We start from the raw sequence: 15,938 nt of genomic DNA on the forward strand, positions 1-15,938 counted from the left end.
AAAATTATTTTCCTGTGCCACTGTCGAGCAGAGCCACAGAAGTGATCCCCGGGGTGAATTTACTATCTCCCATCCAATCATCAAGATTTTTCTTGAACAGTGCTAATGAGGAGCTTTGTTTGATATAGATAGGTAGTTTGTTCCAGAGTATGGGAAGTCTCTGGGACAGGAATCTATCCCTCCAGCATGTTCTGTTTATTGTGGTGATGAGGTTTAGGTCCCTAGAGCGTGTAGCTCATAGGGATTGGGATTTCTTTAAGTGGAGCATGTCTAAAAGCTCTGGGTTTGACATAGCTTTGTGTGTTAGGCAGAGATCGCCTCTGAGTAGGCGATATGCAACGGAGTAAAGCTGCAGTTTTTTGAGATGGTCTGCATAGGGCATCTCTTTGAGGCTGGTAATCCTCTTTGTGAGATATTTCTGTGGCCTTTCCAGTTGTTGTAGATGTCTTGTGAGGTACATACCAAAATAGGCATTGTACTCTATAATGGATCTAATGAGTGATGAGCAGAGGGGAACAATGACCTCTTTTTTCCTGGATGAGAAACCTTTGTGATGAGGTGTGCCACACAGAAGGTTTCCTGACTACTGTGGTGAAGTGATTATCAAAGGAGAGACTACTGTCCACCTGTGACCCAAGGTCTCTTATCACACTTTTGGTGTTAAGTAGACTACCACCTATGTGGTAGTTCATGGGTACTGAGTTTTTACCAAAAGGAATGACAATGCACTTTTTGGCATTGAGCTTGAGGCCATGGCTTTGACACCAGGCATCTGTCTCAGCAAGGCCCTTTTGTAGGATGTCCACATCTTTTGGAGTTTTGATTATGGCTCCTAGTTTGCAGTCATCTGTGAACTTCGTTAGCCAAAGACCTTCTGTGTTGGCCTGTACTTCAGAGAAGTAGATACCAAACAGGAGAGGACCCAGGACTGAACCTTGTGGTACTCCACTTGTCACTGGTCTGAAGCTGGATTTGGAGTCTGCTACTTTCAAAGTGTGGGTTCTGTCAGTGAACCAGTTGGCAACCCATCTTATGACATAGGGATTTATACCTAGTTTAGTGAGTTTATCTATAAATCCAGAGTGGGGGATGGTGTCAAAAGCCTTGGCAAGATCTAGATAGGCTGTGTGAACCACCTTACCCTCATCTACGGCTTTCGTGACGGCTTCAAAGACGTCTATCAGGTTTAGGAGACATTATCTCCCTTTTACAAACCAGAACTGGGTGGGGTCCTGCGTTTGGAGATTACCAATGTCATTGTTTATAAGTTCCATGATGATATGCTCCATAGCCTTGCAGACCTGGCTCATTAGGCTAATGGGGTGGTAGTTTCTGGGGTCTGTGGTGGCTCCCCCTTTGTGGAGTGGGATAACTGTTGCTGTGTGCAATTCAGTGGGAACATAGCCTGAGGTGAGGCTATGATTGAACATGGTACTTAGGTGGGGTGCTAGTTCGTTCTGTAGTTCATGTAGAACACAGCCTGGGATGTTGTCAGGTCCCATGGATGCTGTGTTCTTGGCTTTGGATAGTGTGTTTTTTACCTGTGCAGCCATGATTACAGGAACTTTTCATTCTTCTGGTGTAGAGATGGGCCCTTTAGGGGATGACAGACGGGTAAAGTTAGCACTGAACCTATCTGCCAGGGTGTTGGCAATATCCGTTGGTTCTGTATATTTAGTGCCATTTTGCTGTAACTCAGAGCAGATCTGAGTGTTGCCATTGAGATTCTTGACATAGCTATAGAATGCTTTGTGGTTGTCTTTAGAGTCAGTGACAATTTTGTTTTCATAACTAGCTTTGGAGGATTTTATGAGGGATCTCAGCTTTTTACTGAAGCTGACCAGAGAGTTTCTCCAGTCATGGGATTTTACTTTTTTTTGCAACAGTTTCTTTCTTCTGTTGTAGAGTTTGTTTATGGCAGGGGACCACCAGTTTGGCTTCCTTTCTTTGGAGGATAGCATCTTGGCACTCATGTAAGTGCTTATAAAGTGAATTTGTGTAGGATTTAGCAGTCATACCTCTATTGTCCATCAGCATGGATGTCGTGAAGTTTGCCACTTCTGTCTTAAGAAGCATGAAGTTGGCTTTGGAGAAATGTTTTACTGTGGTTTCCCTAATGGGTGGTGGGGGAGGGATGTGGATGTCTAGGGTGATTAGCTTATGGTCGGATCTGACCAACGAGGAATTGACCTCTGGTGTGGAGCACCGGTTGCCCATGTTGGTAATAACCAGGTCTAGGATATTGCTGCCCCTGGTGGGGGTGTGGATAAGTTGATCCATGGCATTGGAATTTATGAATTCCAGAAAACGTTGAGCACAAGAGTTGGTACATGAGTAGTTTTCCCAGTTAATCGTAGGGTAGTTGAAATCACCCATTATTAGGGTGTTAGGTTGTACCCTAATATTTTCCAGTGTATTAAGAAATGAGGAGTGGGAATCCTGGGGCATGGTGGGGGATCTGTAGCAAGCTCTAATTTGGATTGCGGTCATGCCCAGAGTTAGTTGCACTTGGATAATCTCGGATGCATTATGCTGAGCAACTAGCCTGGAGGTGTGGATATCCTTAATGAATATGGACACACCTCCACCTTTAGTGTTTCGGACCAGGTTAGGTGGCCGAAAGGTGTGGTATGAATTATAGCCTAGTAATGCAGAGGTACTCTCTGGAGCCTTGAACCAGGTCTCTGTCACTGCACAGATGTCAATGTTCTCCATTTTAAGGAGTGCCTCGAGAGAGTGCATTTTGAGGTTTAGACTTCTAGCATTGAGTAGAAGTAGAATTTGCGATCATTACATTGTTTAATTTGCCTATACGAGGTATAGTGCTCATTTACTGTTTTTATATCATAAATATGCTCATAAATCAAATCCTTTAAATATTGTTTCATTTTACCTATATAGACAGTGAGACACTCCTCACAAAGAGCTACATAAACCAACACCTTAAACTCACAATTAAAATAACCAGTACAATGGAATGACTTAAACCCTGACATTCCTATATCATTGCCTTCTTTTATATAGGGTATGATATCTGTGTACTGGCCCAGCAATCAAGGAGCCTCAATTCTCACCACTAACACCAGTGAGGGGCGTCCATATATGGAAAGGATAATAAATACACACACAGTAAAGTACAATTTCCCTTAAGAGCACTCAGAGATCACAGTCAGTCTGGGGCTGGTTCCCCCTTTCTTTCCAAGCCCCCAATAAGACTCCCCACTGGCACAGCTATAGGGTCCAGATCTCAGCCTAGTGGGAAAGCTAAAACTTCCAGCACCCTCTCTGTCCAACCAGTGCTTCGTGTCCATGCCTAAGTAGCTGAAACACACACACTTTGAGATAAGAGTTATATACAACCACACAGACACTCCTGGGGAATGCTGGCACAGGTTCTCCAGCTGTTCCCCTTTTCTGCCCAGTCTGAAAGGTAGTACCAGCTGCCAGCACCCTCTAATATCAGCTACTAAAAGGCCCTTCTTAAAGGGTGTCCAATTATTACTGTCCAATATTATTATCCAAATTGTAAGTGTGACTGAACAGTCAAGGCTTCTTAGAGTGACTTGGTACAGTATCACTATATACATGCAATGTACTATAGAGCTTAAATTAACTCTACATAAAACAGCCACAGTTGAAAGGTTTAAAAATATTTAATAATAAATAATAAAAACACAAAACAATACTTCTTAACATACAGTGCTAGTCAAGAGTTCAGAGATCACAGAGAAATATTTAAAATTAATACCGCAGAAAAGTTCTAACATCAACACAGAAAAACACTTAGTCTAATCTTCATAATTCCTAGCTATTTCTAAGAGCATACACAGTTCTAAATAACTTACATCAAGAGCAAAGCAGTGCTGGTGATGTTGGATGTTCTCAAGACAAAATGCCCTGAGCTCTCTGATTCTCTTTCTTTAAATAGATAACACAGAGCTGCTTCACATAACATCATTCTTCACACTTCTCTGGTGTTCCCAGGCTAACAGAAACTACATTTCCATTCTTTACACCTGGTCAGAAACCAGAGCAATAAATGACATTTATACATGCAAAGTCTAGCCATTAACTCTGGTCTTAAAACAATAGGCAGGATGCCTCCCTCTAGACATATTGGCTCCGAATTTTGACATCAAAGACAGTCATAAAATGCTTGACTTAGCTTTCTTACAGCAGAGTGCACTGTTGTTACATTTTTACAGTGCAATATCCAATGCAGTCTTTTTACGTTTAAGAGAACAAGCCTGTGGCTTACATTAGTATTTACAAATGATAGAATTATCTACAAAATTCTATATGGCTTGGCTGGCAGCCTTCACCTATCTTCACAGAGGGGCATTGCTACTATCTTTCACACTTGGAAGTACCTTGTTTTTCTCATTCCCACCTTATTTTACCTTTACTCTACTCCATCCAGTTTTTATAGCCATCTCTTTTTATAAACAAACTTCTTCCACTTTCTTATTAAGTTCTCTAAAAGTAAAAAGCAAAATAATTTAGAATGGGACAGGTATGGTTATGGGGCTAATAAGGTCTACCCCTTCTCAAAATTGGATGTTTAAATCAAAAGCATGTTAGTAATGCAATACATGATATGGAGGTACAAGTGGATAATGACAATGATAATAATAATTGTAATCATCTTGAGACCCCTTTAGACATTGTCATTCTCTGGAGATCTGAAAGGATTCAGAACCACATTTTAAATTAAGTGTGAAAAGTGAGTCAAACACATACTGTAAACAATGAGAAGTGACTTGTACAATTGAAGAAACTAAATTATCTAAAGCAGATTTTCCTCCCAAGAAAAAAGTACAGTCAAACCATTCATCATCCTTTCTCAGTCAGAATAAACTTTAATGTATGAGCCTGACAATTCAAAATTCGAAAAATTAAACTTGCAAAAATATTACACTTTCCCCAATACTTATCAATAATCTTCCTAACCCTATCAAAATGAGTAGGACTAGAATTAACTAAATGTTAGCAACAGTAGAATTAACCAAATCTATAGCTGTTGGATCATGTTTGGTAAGAGTCGATAAAAACTTAAAAGACTGAGGAAGTGTATATATCCGATCTCCCTTTTTAGGGCAGCTGGCTGACTATCAGTGACAAACACATCCTCCAATGCTGACAGAAATGAATGAAGGTTCTGGAAATTACTTCTGTAACAGTTCATAGCATTTTTTGAGGGATTGAGAAACCACAGTGTCTCCCACTGCAAACAGGTGCACATTTTGAGATGAGCATCTGAAAAAGAGACCCCAGCCCCAACCCCAGACCCCAACCCCATCCCCACAGGGAGAATCAAAAATTGAGCTCTCCTTTGAGTCTGAGTCAGGATGAGAAAACGCTTTATGTGTGCATCAGTAATACATGCCTGTGATGTGAATACAGTGCGCAATATAATTACAAGGCAAACATGCAAAACATATATACTGTACTCATTACTACCAATCTATAGATATGCTTGTAATTCTACCAGTTCATTGGAACACACTTGGAAGGAAAATTTAAGAAATTGATACATTCATTTACATATAAAAGTAAATAAACTGCATTACAATGGACTCCTCATAGCTGGGATATAGTAAACCAATAAACCATATACACTTATTGTTTTCAGTCAGTCACAATTGCATACTGAAACAGTCTGCCAACAACTTATTTACAGGAATGATGGCAAAGTATTAGCACATGTATATTTTTTATTTTTTTTAATCATTGGATGGCCTTTGTTGCTCGATGCCATGTATCAAACAAAGGTTGATAACAGACATACAGACATAGAGATTTCTGTTTATAAGCTATTTCTGGTCACATGTGTGCTGTATGACTCCAGGTTTTGACTTGATTACAAATGTGAACTGGGGTTTTCAGGACAGTGGTGAAAACATGCAGCAAGCAGAAGATAGGGCACTGGTAGAATAATTTAGGAATAAACAGGATGGTGGTGGGAGAGTAGCAGAGCTATGCACTTCTTCACAAGGTAAGGCTGCGTATTAATAATAAAAAATTAAAAACTGCATGCAATGCTTGATTCAAAAACCTGCCAAACTCATTCAACATTCTGTAGATGTGTGCATTTGCTAAGCATGCCCCAGAAGAAGACACATTCTAGAAATCGCACAATTGAAGGGGAACATGACAAACGCAAGAAAGAAGGGACTATGTGCTTTGTGAAATACACACCAGCAATGTGTAGATCACATTTCAGAATATACTGTAGTGTTAATGGAAACATCCCAGCAAGGATACATGAAATCACTGAGCTTTTATACATATAATAATGATAGTTACCTCATAATAATATCGGTATTGTTGTCTGTAGTGAGAGGAGTACCAAAGGAATGCAACCAAAGGCAAAATCTGATCAGTTTTTGTCACTGGACAGGAAGTGATATTTACTGTTACTTTAACTATAGGCAACAGTGCTGCTCTCTGCCAAGTATAATGCAAATGCTAAAAATGGAAAGAGGTGTGTATATATATATATATATATATATATATATATATATATATATATATATTGTATTTTTTTCCTGGCCATATTGTGTGGTGTTTGAATCTATTTTTTGACCAGATTAAAGGTGTGAAATAGGTTTGATAGGGCAGTGGGAAAAACTGGGGAGCAAGCAGAGGATGGGACACTGGGTGAGTAATTAAGAAATTTAGATGGTGATGATAGGAGAGCACCATAGATATCCACTTCTTGAAAAGCTAAGACCGTATTTTTACAATGACTTTGGGAAATATGGATAGTCACATCAGAAAGGATATGTGAGAAAAACAACTGAACAAAATTCAGTGTGTCATACATATACATATATGAAGTGGAGAGATATGTATGGATCAACTTTTTTGTGGTGTCTTTTTACATTTTTTTAAGAGAGAGGAATGCTGGGGAAGGTATTTAGCAATAAGAGGGGTAAGAATGTAGGGTAGGGTAGGTTAGGTTGCAGGTACAGACATACATGATATACAAGACAGATGAAGATGGTGATGGACACCAGGGTGAAGGACACCATGATTACGGATTGATACAGGACTTAGAAGGCACATCCTCATCCAGAGTGAATACAGTGAGAATCGAGTCCTCACCCTCAGAACTATTTCCACTGTCTCCTGTCTAAGAACCTTGGGCAGTGCTAGATGGGGCAGCAATTTGGCAATTCACTCAAGGATCCTTTCCATACAGACAGTGTGAGACACAAGGCCATTTCCATACTCTGCTCCACCAGTCCTGTCAGTTCCTGTCAGCTGACATAATCATCACATCACTTGCACTACTCCTGGTGGGTACCACAGCACCAGCCCTGGAGACAGAGTTACTTGATGGTGGTGGTACAAGTAATACAGGGAATTAGGAGACAATGCTGGCAAGTTGTGAACCAGAAGTGCTGGGTGCCTGTGCTGATTGTGGTAGCATGAACTCAGCCACCTGTAGATGTTAGTCCAAGCCACTGTGGCTGGTCTAGCTGCCTGTGCTGGAGGTCATGTTGTAGCAGGAATGGTAGTTCAAATGTAATGATATAAAAAATAAATAGCTAAATAAATAAATAAATGAGACAGAAGGTGAGATGAGACAACAAAGAAAAGTATTCTAAATGTCATATAATTGTAATATATCCCAGTCAATACATATTCTAATACATTTTTAGAATTTTTACATACAGATGTCTGTGCGGTCATCCATTTCTGTTACACTAAAGGGTAATATTCATCACTCTCACTCTTGTAAACATTGCACAAAAAGTGTGACTACAGGAAAGCTGATTTATGCAGAACATATCATTAAATGTGTATGTGAACTGAGTTCATGGTATTCTAATTTACTGATTACAGATGCTAAATATTAAATCATACAGAGTAATTTCTGCTGTTTGGACTTGAACCCACAAACATCAATGTGTACTTAACCACTGACTACTGCAATACTACATGAGCTAATTGTACAGATCTCTACACTTGGCAAATGTTGAGTATTCATAGCTGTGTATTTCTCTGACAAACAGTTATGGATTGACGTACAGATAATTGATAACCTATTTGTAAAATTAGTGCTATTATGCAACTGCCATCAGTCATAACTGAACCCATGATTACCCCATGCATCTCTGAGATACTGCAGTCTCTTTTGATGTGCCTCCCAGTTTCCTTCAATCTCTGCAGATGCTACACTTAAAAGAAAAATAGAAAAATAATGAGCAGTTGTTCATGTTTCCAGGTCATGGCAGTGTATTGTCTGGTTCTGGGCCAGTATACCTACAAAGCTGAGATGGGTGGTGGGTCCTATAATATTACTCCCATCAACTAAGGAGGTCCTGTTTTCATCTTTTTAAGTCACTATAATGGTTACCGCATCATTCACCCATGTGAGGGATGCCAGTTGCATGGGTGACAGCCTTGGCTAAGTTATTCCAAGCCTCAGCCTTGTACTATGACTCAGTGTAGTCACCCTGCAGAAGCTTTCAGCTGTAACATTTAACAAGGAGTCCTATAAAAATCATTGACTCCGCCTGACACCAACCCTGCACTCTATAAAGTATTACCCTCTTCATCACCTGCCATGACTTCTCTTCAAAGATCTCAGAAAAAAATGGTAGTTAACTGGCAGCCTAATCAGATCTTGCATGCACCAACCTGTAAGCAATGCTGGATTACTAGAAACCTAAACTGTAGCTGCATGAACAAACGTGCAGAACTGGGCTATGATTTAATGTATGTATTATTTCTTTAATGTCCAGTTTAAGTGAGAAATATGGTAGTAAATCTTGGCCATGTGGAATGATCAGTATATATATATATATATATATATATATATATATATATATATATATATATATATATATATATATATATATATATATATATGTATATATATATATATGTGTATGTATATATACATATAAAGAGAGAGAGACTGAGATGTGATCCGCTGGCTAATGTTGATATCTCAGTTATATTTCAAATGATATAGTCCCACCTTTGAGCATGTACTCAGGGATGATTCATAGTATTAACAGTTTGGCACACAAATATGAAATCATCTGCATAATATAGTTTGCTATTCTGTGCCATCCTTATCTATCTTTAAATTTTGTTTCAGTAGTACAGGATGTCTTGGTGTCACATAAAATTAATAGTGTGAGTGATATCACCTTAAAATCAAATCCATGACAAAAAGGAGCATAGGAACATCTGAAGTCTGTGTATTAACTGTTAACACCACAGGAGAACCTAACATTCCCAGCATATAAATTGAAGACTAGAAATTTGTACAAAACAGGAAAGATACCTACTGCTGACAATTATGTCGCTGTTGCACTATACAGTGTTCCCTTACTGGAGTAATAATTTGAAGCATATTTGTTTTTCTGTTCATTATCTAACTGACAAGTGCCAAAGCCAGACTTATTTGTGAGGCTGACAGCAATGATTTAGTGTATGCTTAATTATTTTTTTGAGTTTTTACCATAGGACATGAAGTGTCAGTTTCCTACAGTCATATCTGAACAGTGATACTGCTCCATGCCAACTGTTGTGCAAAGAATAAGAAACACTATTTGCTGTCAGAAGTGTGTAATGTGCTGTTATTTTAGTGACATTATGTTTTTAAGGGATAGCACATATGAGTAAAAGGCCATACAGACTCTGCAGGAGTGGAGCTCCCCCAAACATATTCCACGGCAGTGCACACTTGATCATTATAAAGGTATGCCACTAAAGTAGTGTTCACACATTTTGAAACATGCATTGCTGTGTTCTTCATACTGAACTTCTTTATTATTTGCTACTTTCATTTCCTCATAGTATTGGATATATACAATTTATTCTACAGCATGCAGGTGATGCAGGTTTATCAGCCATAGTACATCATTATATTGGAGCATAAACATTATACAGTGCATGCACATTTCAGAATACAATAAATAAAGTAATGAGCACATGTAGTATGCCACAAAAATAAATACTTAACCTGGATGCATACCTTGTACCTCTTGTGATGTTATTCAGAGTATTTTATTAGCACATGGAGTCCTTCAGGACCTTGCAACACACAAAGTTTTCTGCATTCACTAATGTCCAAAGCACTAAGGCCCACTCTCACCAGTCTGATTTGAGTGACTGATCGCTAAGGTTTTGCACATGCAAAATTAAATTTGTTGCGCCAACTAACATGTAAATAAAAAAGGTGAATGTCAAGTGTACGTGTTTAGCATTGTATTTCTAATTTACATTTATTCTGCACTATACCCATGGTATCAGAGTACTGCAATTTTTGCTATCACAGTATAGTACAACTGTCTGCAAGGTAAGAGTTTCAGATATCAGTTATTGTGCAATATTTCATCATATTACCTTTGTACAAGGAATGTTTTAAAGGTTGCCATAAGTATAAACCTTTCTTTTTACATTGTATATATGCTTTAGCTTTCAGCCACTTGGTTAGCAATCTTCAGTCCATGTGTGAACAGGCACTATCTTTTTCAAAAATGTTAATAAAAATGTGTATCAAGTTTCATTCCTAACTCAGTAAATATAACTTAAAACTTCTTGGTAAGCCTTTTTTCTCTGGCACATCTTTTCTATCTGTACTTCTCATTAGCATGGATGGTGAACAAATCATTAACTGACCAGTAGTGCTAATGTGGCACACTTACAAAGCATTACCTAGCCAAAACCCTTAACACTTGCACTTCTATTGCTCAGGAATGTGCATGTCATCATGTAGGAACTAACGTCATGTGTGCCTTCACTGCATGTCAAGCAAATTGAGAGATTCAGATATAATAATGAACCAAGACCTAATTAACATATTCCACATGGCCAGATAGGCTGATCTACACAATATAAGCAGGATGTGGGGTTCTAGAAACTTCCATCATGCTAGGGAAGACTGCTTGGTTTCCCAAGTGTTGCCAAACAAATTAATGGCAACAGTTTAATAAGCAATAAACAAGATAACTGTCTGAAATCTTTCAAGGTATATAATCTTTCATACTATTGCTTCATAGTATATGTTGATATATTATTTGAAATGATTGCTGTGAAACCTAGCAGTGTTTTTGAAATAATCTTTGTACTGCAGTTATCTTACTTGTACTTCAAAGTAGTTAGGCAATACACACCACTCATGTTAAGAGTTGTTGTTAGATAACTGTAATGCCCTTAGAAGTTCAGAATTGTGTCTGACTTGTATGAGCCATTTAGTTTTGTATTACATTAACCACTATTTCTCTACTCATACTGTGTTATCTGCTTAGTAGTTTTATGAACTCTTGCATGTACTAAAGTCTGTTACCTTCTATAGTTTATAACTTTTATCCTTTGGTGAGTGTTAATGCATATGGGATACTGCAGGGCTTGCATCGCTGATTGCACTATTTTCTATAATGATGATTGATTACTGTATAATAATTTATGTTGCTCCATAAATATAACAGCCTGTACTATCCCCACTCCTCCATGTGTTTTGTTTGTGTAATATATATTTTTTCTTATATCGTAACAGGGATATGGCTCAAAAATACAAAGCTAAGTGGTCATCCTCAAATAAACTTCCCTTTTCAGATGCTGAGAAGGAAGTCATAATACAGGCCCTCCATCTCCAAGGTCATGACTCCTAGATACACGTTCCACTTAAAAGCCCTTCTGTGACCTTGTCTGGTGGCAGGTGGTCAATAATGTCAGTACTGTTTGTGGCTAGGGCCATAACTAGGAAAAAAACAACAGAAGGAACTGCTAAAAAACTCCAAACACGACTGTATCAGCAGAAAAATGGATGTAGCCCCACACCACAGTAGAGTCCAGTACACACAGTTCTCCAGACATTAATACTAGTGGACATCCTAAACACTGTAAAAAAAGTATTGTTAAAGGACAATTGACAAGTTTGGAGGAAGATTTTAAATATGAATGTGATTTTTTAGAAAGGATGTTTTGGGAAAGAGGCTACCCCAAAGAATTTGTCGAACAAATAAGGATGGAAGTGAATGAAGGAAGAAAGGATAGATTTCAACCTATATACAAAGGACAGGGAAACAGAGTAGCAAATTCACCAGTAGGACCTCTGAGTATCAACTATTAGAATATAATGGTATAAATAGAGGAATAAGTAGAATATTCCTTAAGGAATGGGAGAATATCCCTAAAAAAATAATTTATAGGAACTCAAGAAATATGGGGAATATTTTGGAAAGCAAGAAAAAGGTTACTACTAGAAACAACAATAAGAAGGGCACTTACAAGTGTGGGCATTGTGCTCAATGTTGTTATATATTAAATGGAGAAGGACATTATATTCCAAGTAGAAATAAAATGATAAATAGCCCAGAATATTTCAATTGTGACACACAAGGGATAGTATATCTTGCCTTTTTCTATGTTGGTAAAACTGAAAGAGCTTTGAGAAAACGTATTTATGAACATATTTATGAAATCTCTGTCAAGAAAGAGAGCAATGCTTTATACAAACATAGTAAAGTTTCTAAAGAGTATAAATTTAAGTTTTTAATAATAGAACATATACAAATGGACATCCGGGGGGGACCCTGGGAAACCAGAATCGAATACAGAGAACTATGGTGGCAAATAGCATTAAATGCTGACAAATATCCAGGGTTAAATGACAATATTACTATATTACCCTTATTGAAATTAAGAGCAGCAAAGTTATAGTAAAAAATAAATACCAGCTTTTGCCACTAGAGGCCCTCCCAGCACTGCTTTCTGACATAACATACATTATGGATTTAGAATTGTCTCTCCTAAATAAAGGAATTAAAGTTTTATCTATGTTTTAATGTATTAATCATAATTAAATCAACCTATTTTTCTTCTCTATTTATATACCGGTATTACATATATATTTATTTCCTAGGATTTTTATGGGTTATTTTGATATGCATTTGATCCACATTAGTAATAAAATATTTATACTTTTATATTTTTAAACATTATACGAATAAATTGTGCAGTTTTTAATCAATTATATATATTTATATACATATATTTATTATAATAAGCTTGTATTTTATATTTTATATAATAATTATATATATATTTTTAATTTTAACAATTGCAAGGTAAGGGTAACACATACTGTATTAAGGAACTTGATTGTGTTTTTAGTTCTTAGTGTTTGGTATTTCTGCTTTAAGTATATCAATGAATGTCAATTGAATGTAATCATGGTTAATTGATAGGTATATATATGAGTATAGTAATGGATGCATTGGTTTTTTCTGATGAAGTCTATTTTGTCCTGAACCTTTTGTCTCGAGTACTGGACTCTACTGTGGTGTGGGGCTACATCCGTTTTTCTGCTGATACAGTCGTGTTTAGGGCCATAACTACCAAATGTTCTGACAAAGGGCCACTGACATAATTAAAAAGGTTAATAACAGAGCAAAGTCTGCCTTCCCTAACTCCTGTTTACAAGTCCCATCCTGCTACAAGTAATAGGAATTATAATAATATCTGAGTGGGATGAACTTTTGTCTTGTCAGTTGTATATATTGTGTGATATGCAAAACTGTATAAGTTTAAGTATAGATCTCTGAATTGTGTATCAGTTTTTTTTCTGCTAAACTTTTTATACTTTACTTTCTTGTATATAATTTTTTATAATTCACTTGACTGCAAATAACTAAGCCGCGGCGGTGCAGCGGTAGCATTGTCGCCTCACAGCAAGAGGTTCTCCCTTTCAATTCTCAGCTGGAGCACCTTCTGTGTGGAGTCTGCATGTCCTCCCCATGGTCGAGTGGCATTCGAAAGACATGCGTGAATGGGCGTGCCTTTGTTGAAGGTTGGGCATCGGTCTGGCACCTCGGCACTGTAAAAATCAACTGCCAATGATTAGCGGATCGGAGTTCCACTGTGGCAACCCCTAACTGGGAAAAGCCAAAAGAAAAACAACAACTTGACTGTAAATAACTATTTCATAAATTTTTGGAGCTTTTCTCCCCGGGCCTCCACTGAAAATGGACATGAATCTAGTCGGACTATCTCAGTCAACAAATGTAAAATAAATAAAATAAAGTAAAGTCTGTTATGGGAGTGCAGGGCTGCTGGTGGTGGGCCATTTACTGATTTAGCATTCTCTGAGATGAAGGAGTTCCTGTCAACTGTAAGCATTCCATGCATCTCAGAAGAGTTCCATAATGCAGTACTGGATGGGGAGACAGAGGTGGAGGAGAACTAGATGATATACTTATGTCCCAGGTATGCCATTCAAATATATATTGCATTCATCTTTTCAATTTCTATTAAGGTTCATACTTATAATACCTCTGTCAAGTAAATTTTGTGTTTAGGTGCATTTGGCATTGAGGTAGAATGACCATCTGCACATGGTATGGGCATACTTTTTGGTATTATTTATGTTTTACTCTCTAAGATTTGCATGTGTGGTTGACTTCATTTGGCCTAGGTATTATATTTTTTGTTTATGCTTCTGTTTTTTTTTATAAATCTATTTTTTTTTTTTCTTAGTGTATTCACAGGTGAAGCATTGTCTGGCACCAGTGCAATGGATCTCCCTCTGCCTGATGCTGAAGGATCAGTAGCCTCTGATGATGATGGCTGTGATGAACAGGCACAATCTGGGGTTGCAGAGGGTAGGTCTGACATTGGGATTGTTGCTTCCACTTCCCCTCCTCACAGTATGGACACAGTCACTCTGCCTATGCATACTCAAGACACGGACCTATCTGAAAATGGACAGGTTGATGGGGCATGGTTGACTAGGGTAGTGTGGTTATCCCATTTGCAGAGATGGCAGAATCTCCCCCTAGCATTTGTAAGGGTGAAGTAATACACAGCACTGTCAGCAGAAGTGCTCAGAGAAGGTATGCTTACTACCCTCTCCCTGATGTTGGTGCATCACTTTCTGCCACCCAACATATGTGCAGGGCCATCATGGAAGCACAAGCAAGATGCACTAGGGCCAAAGAACAGATAGTCAAAATACTGCATGTCATGCATTCTGACACATAATGCTATATGAACTAGGTGCGTGGCTCCTTGGGCAGGATGAAAGAGATACTTTACTGTGCAGTGTCTGTTCTAGATCATTTGACTGGGGACGGGCAGCATTCATGAGGCTAATCTGGTAGTACACTGTCAGCCAACATGACCATGGGTGTGCCAGGTACTACTTTCACTGCTATATCGATGGTGGATATGTCCACACCCAGATATGGTCATCTACTTGGTCATGACCATGCTCATAGTCATCCAGCAGGCATCATTCACATTCTGGTAGCACTCTGACCTCTAGCCAGGGTCATGGAACTAGCAGTGCAACTCCTGGCAGAGGTAGCTGATAGTCAGGGGCATCCATGATAAACATGATCCTCTACCATGCAGGGCTCACACATGTTGAGGATGCCAGGATACAGTGCTGGCAAAAATGCTGTGGCTGTGTCCCTGCAGACTCTCACAAAGTATACCTCATGTTGACCATAACATCTCAAACACACACACACACACACACACACACACACACACACACACACACACACACACACACACACACACACACACACAGGCATTTCACAATAGACTTAATTACATCTGGGGATACTGAACCTGGGAGTACATAATTGCTATGGCCACATCTCTCACACTCACAGTTTCTCTGTGTCTGACTTGCCTTGTTGTAACTCCTCACATGCACACACTCTGTGCCAATGATGACTGACTGTGACCTGCCCTTTGCACAATTTGTGATTTAGGGTTGCCTATGTCTAATGTACAGAATGGCCTGCTAATGCATTTTTAGTCAAAGGTCATGTTTTCATTTGGATATGTAATACTTTTCACTTTATTTAGTCTGCTTAATTTCAGTAGTAGTAGTAACAGTAGTTGCAGAGGACAGCTTGCTCACCCACTTGTGCAGGTGATGCTGAGACTGCCCTGACCTCTGC

Source organism: Protopterus annectens, chromosome 7.part1 (assembly GCF_019279795.1).
Source record: "Protopterus annectens isolate FY-2018-M chromosome 7.part1, PAN1.0, whole genome shotgun sequence".
In the NCBI taxonomy this organism is placed as follows: domain Eukaryota; kingdom Metazoa; phylum Chordata; order Ceratodontiformes; family Protopteridae; genus Protopterus; species Protopterus annectens.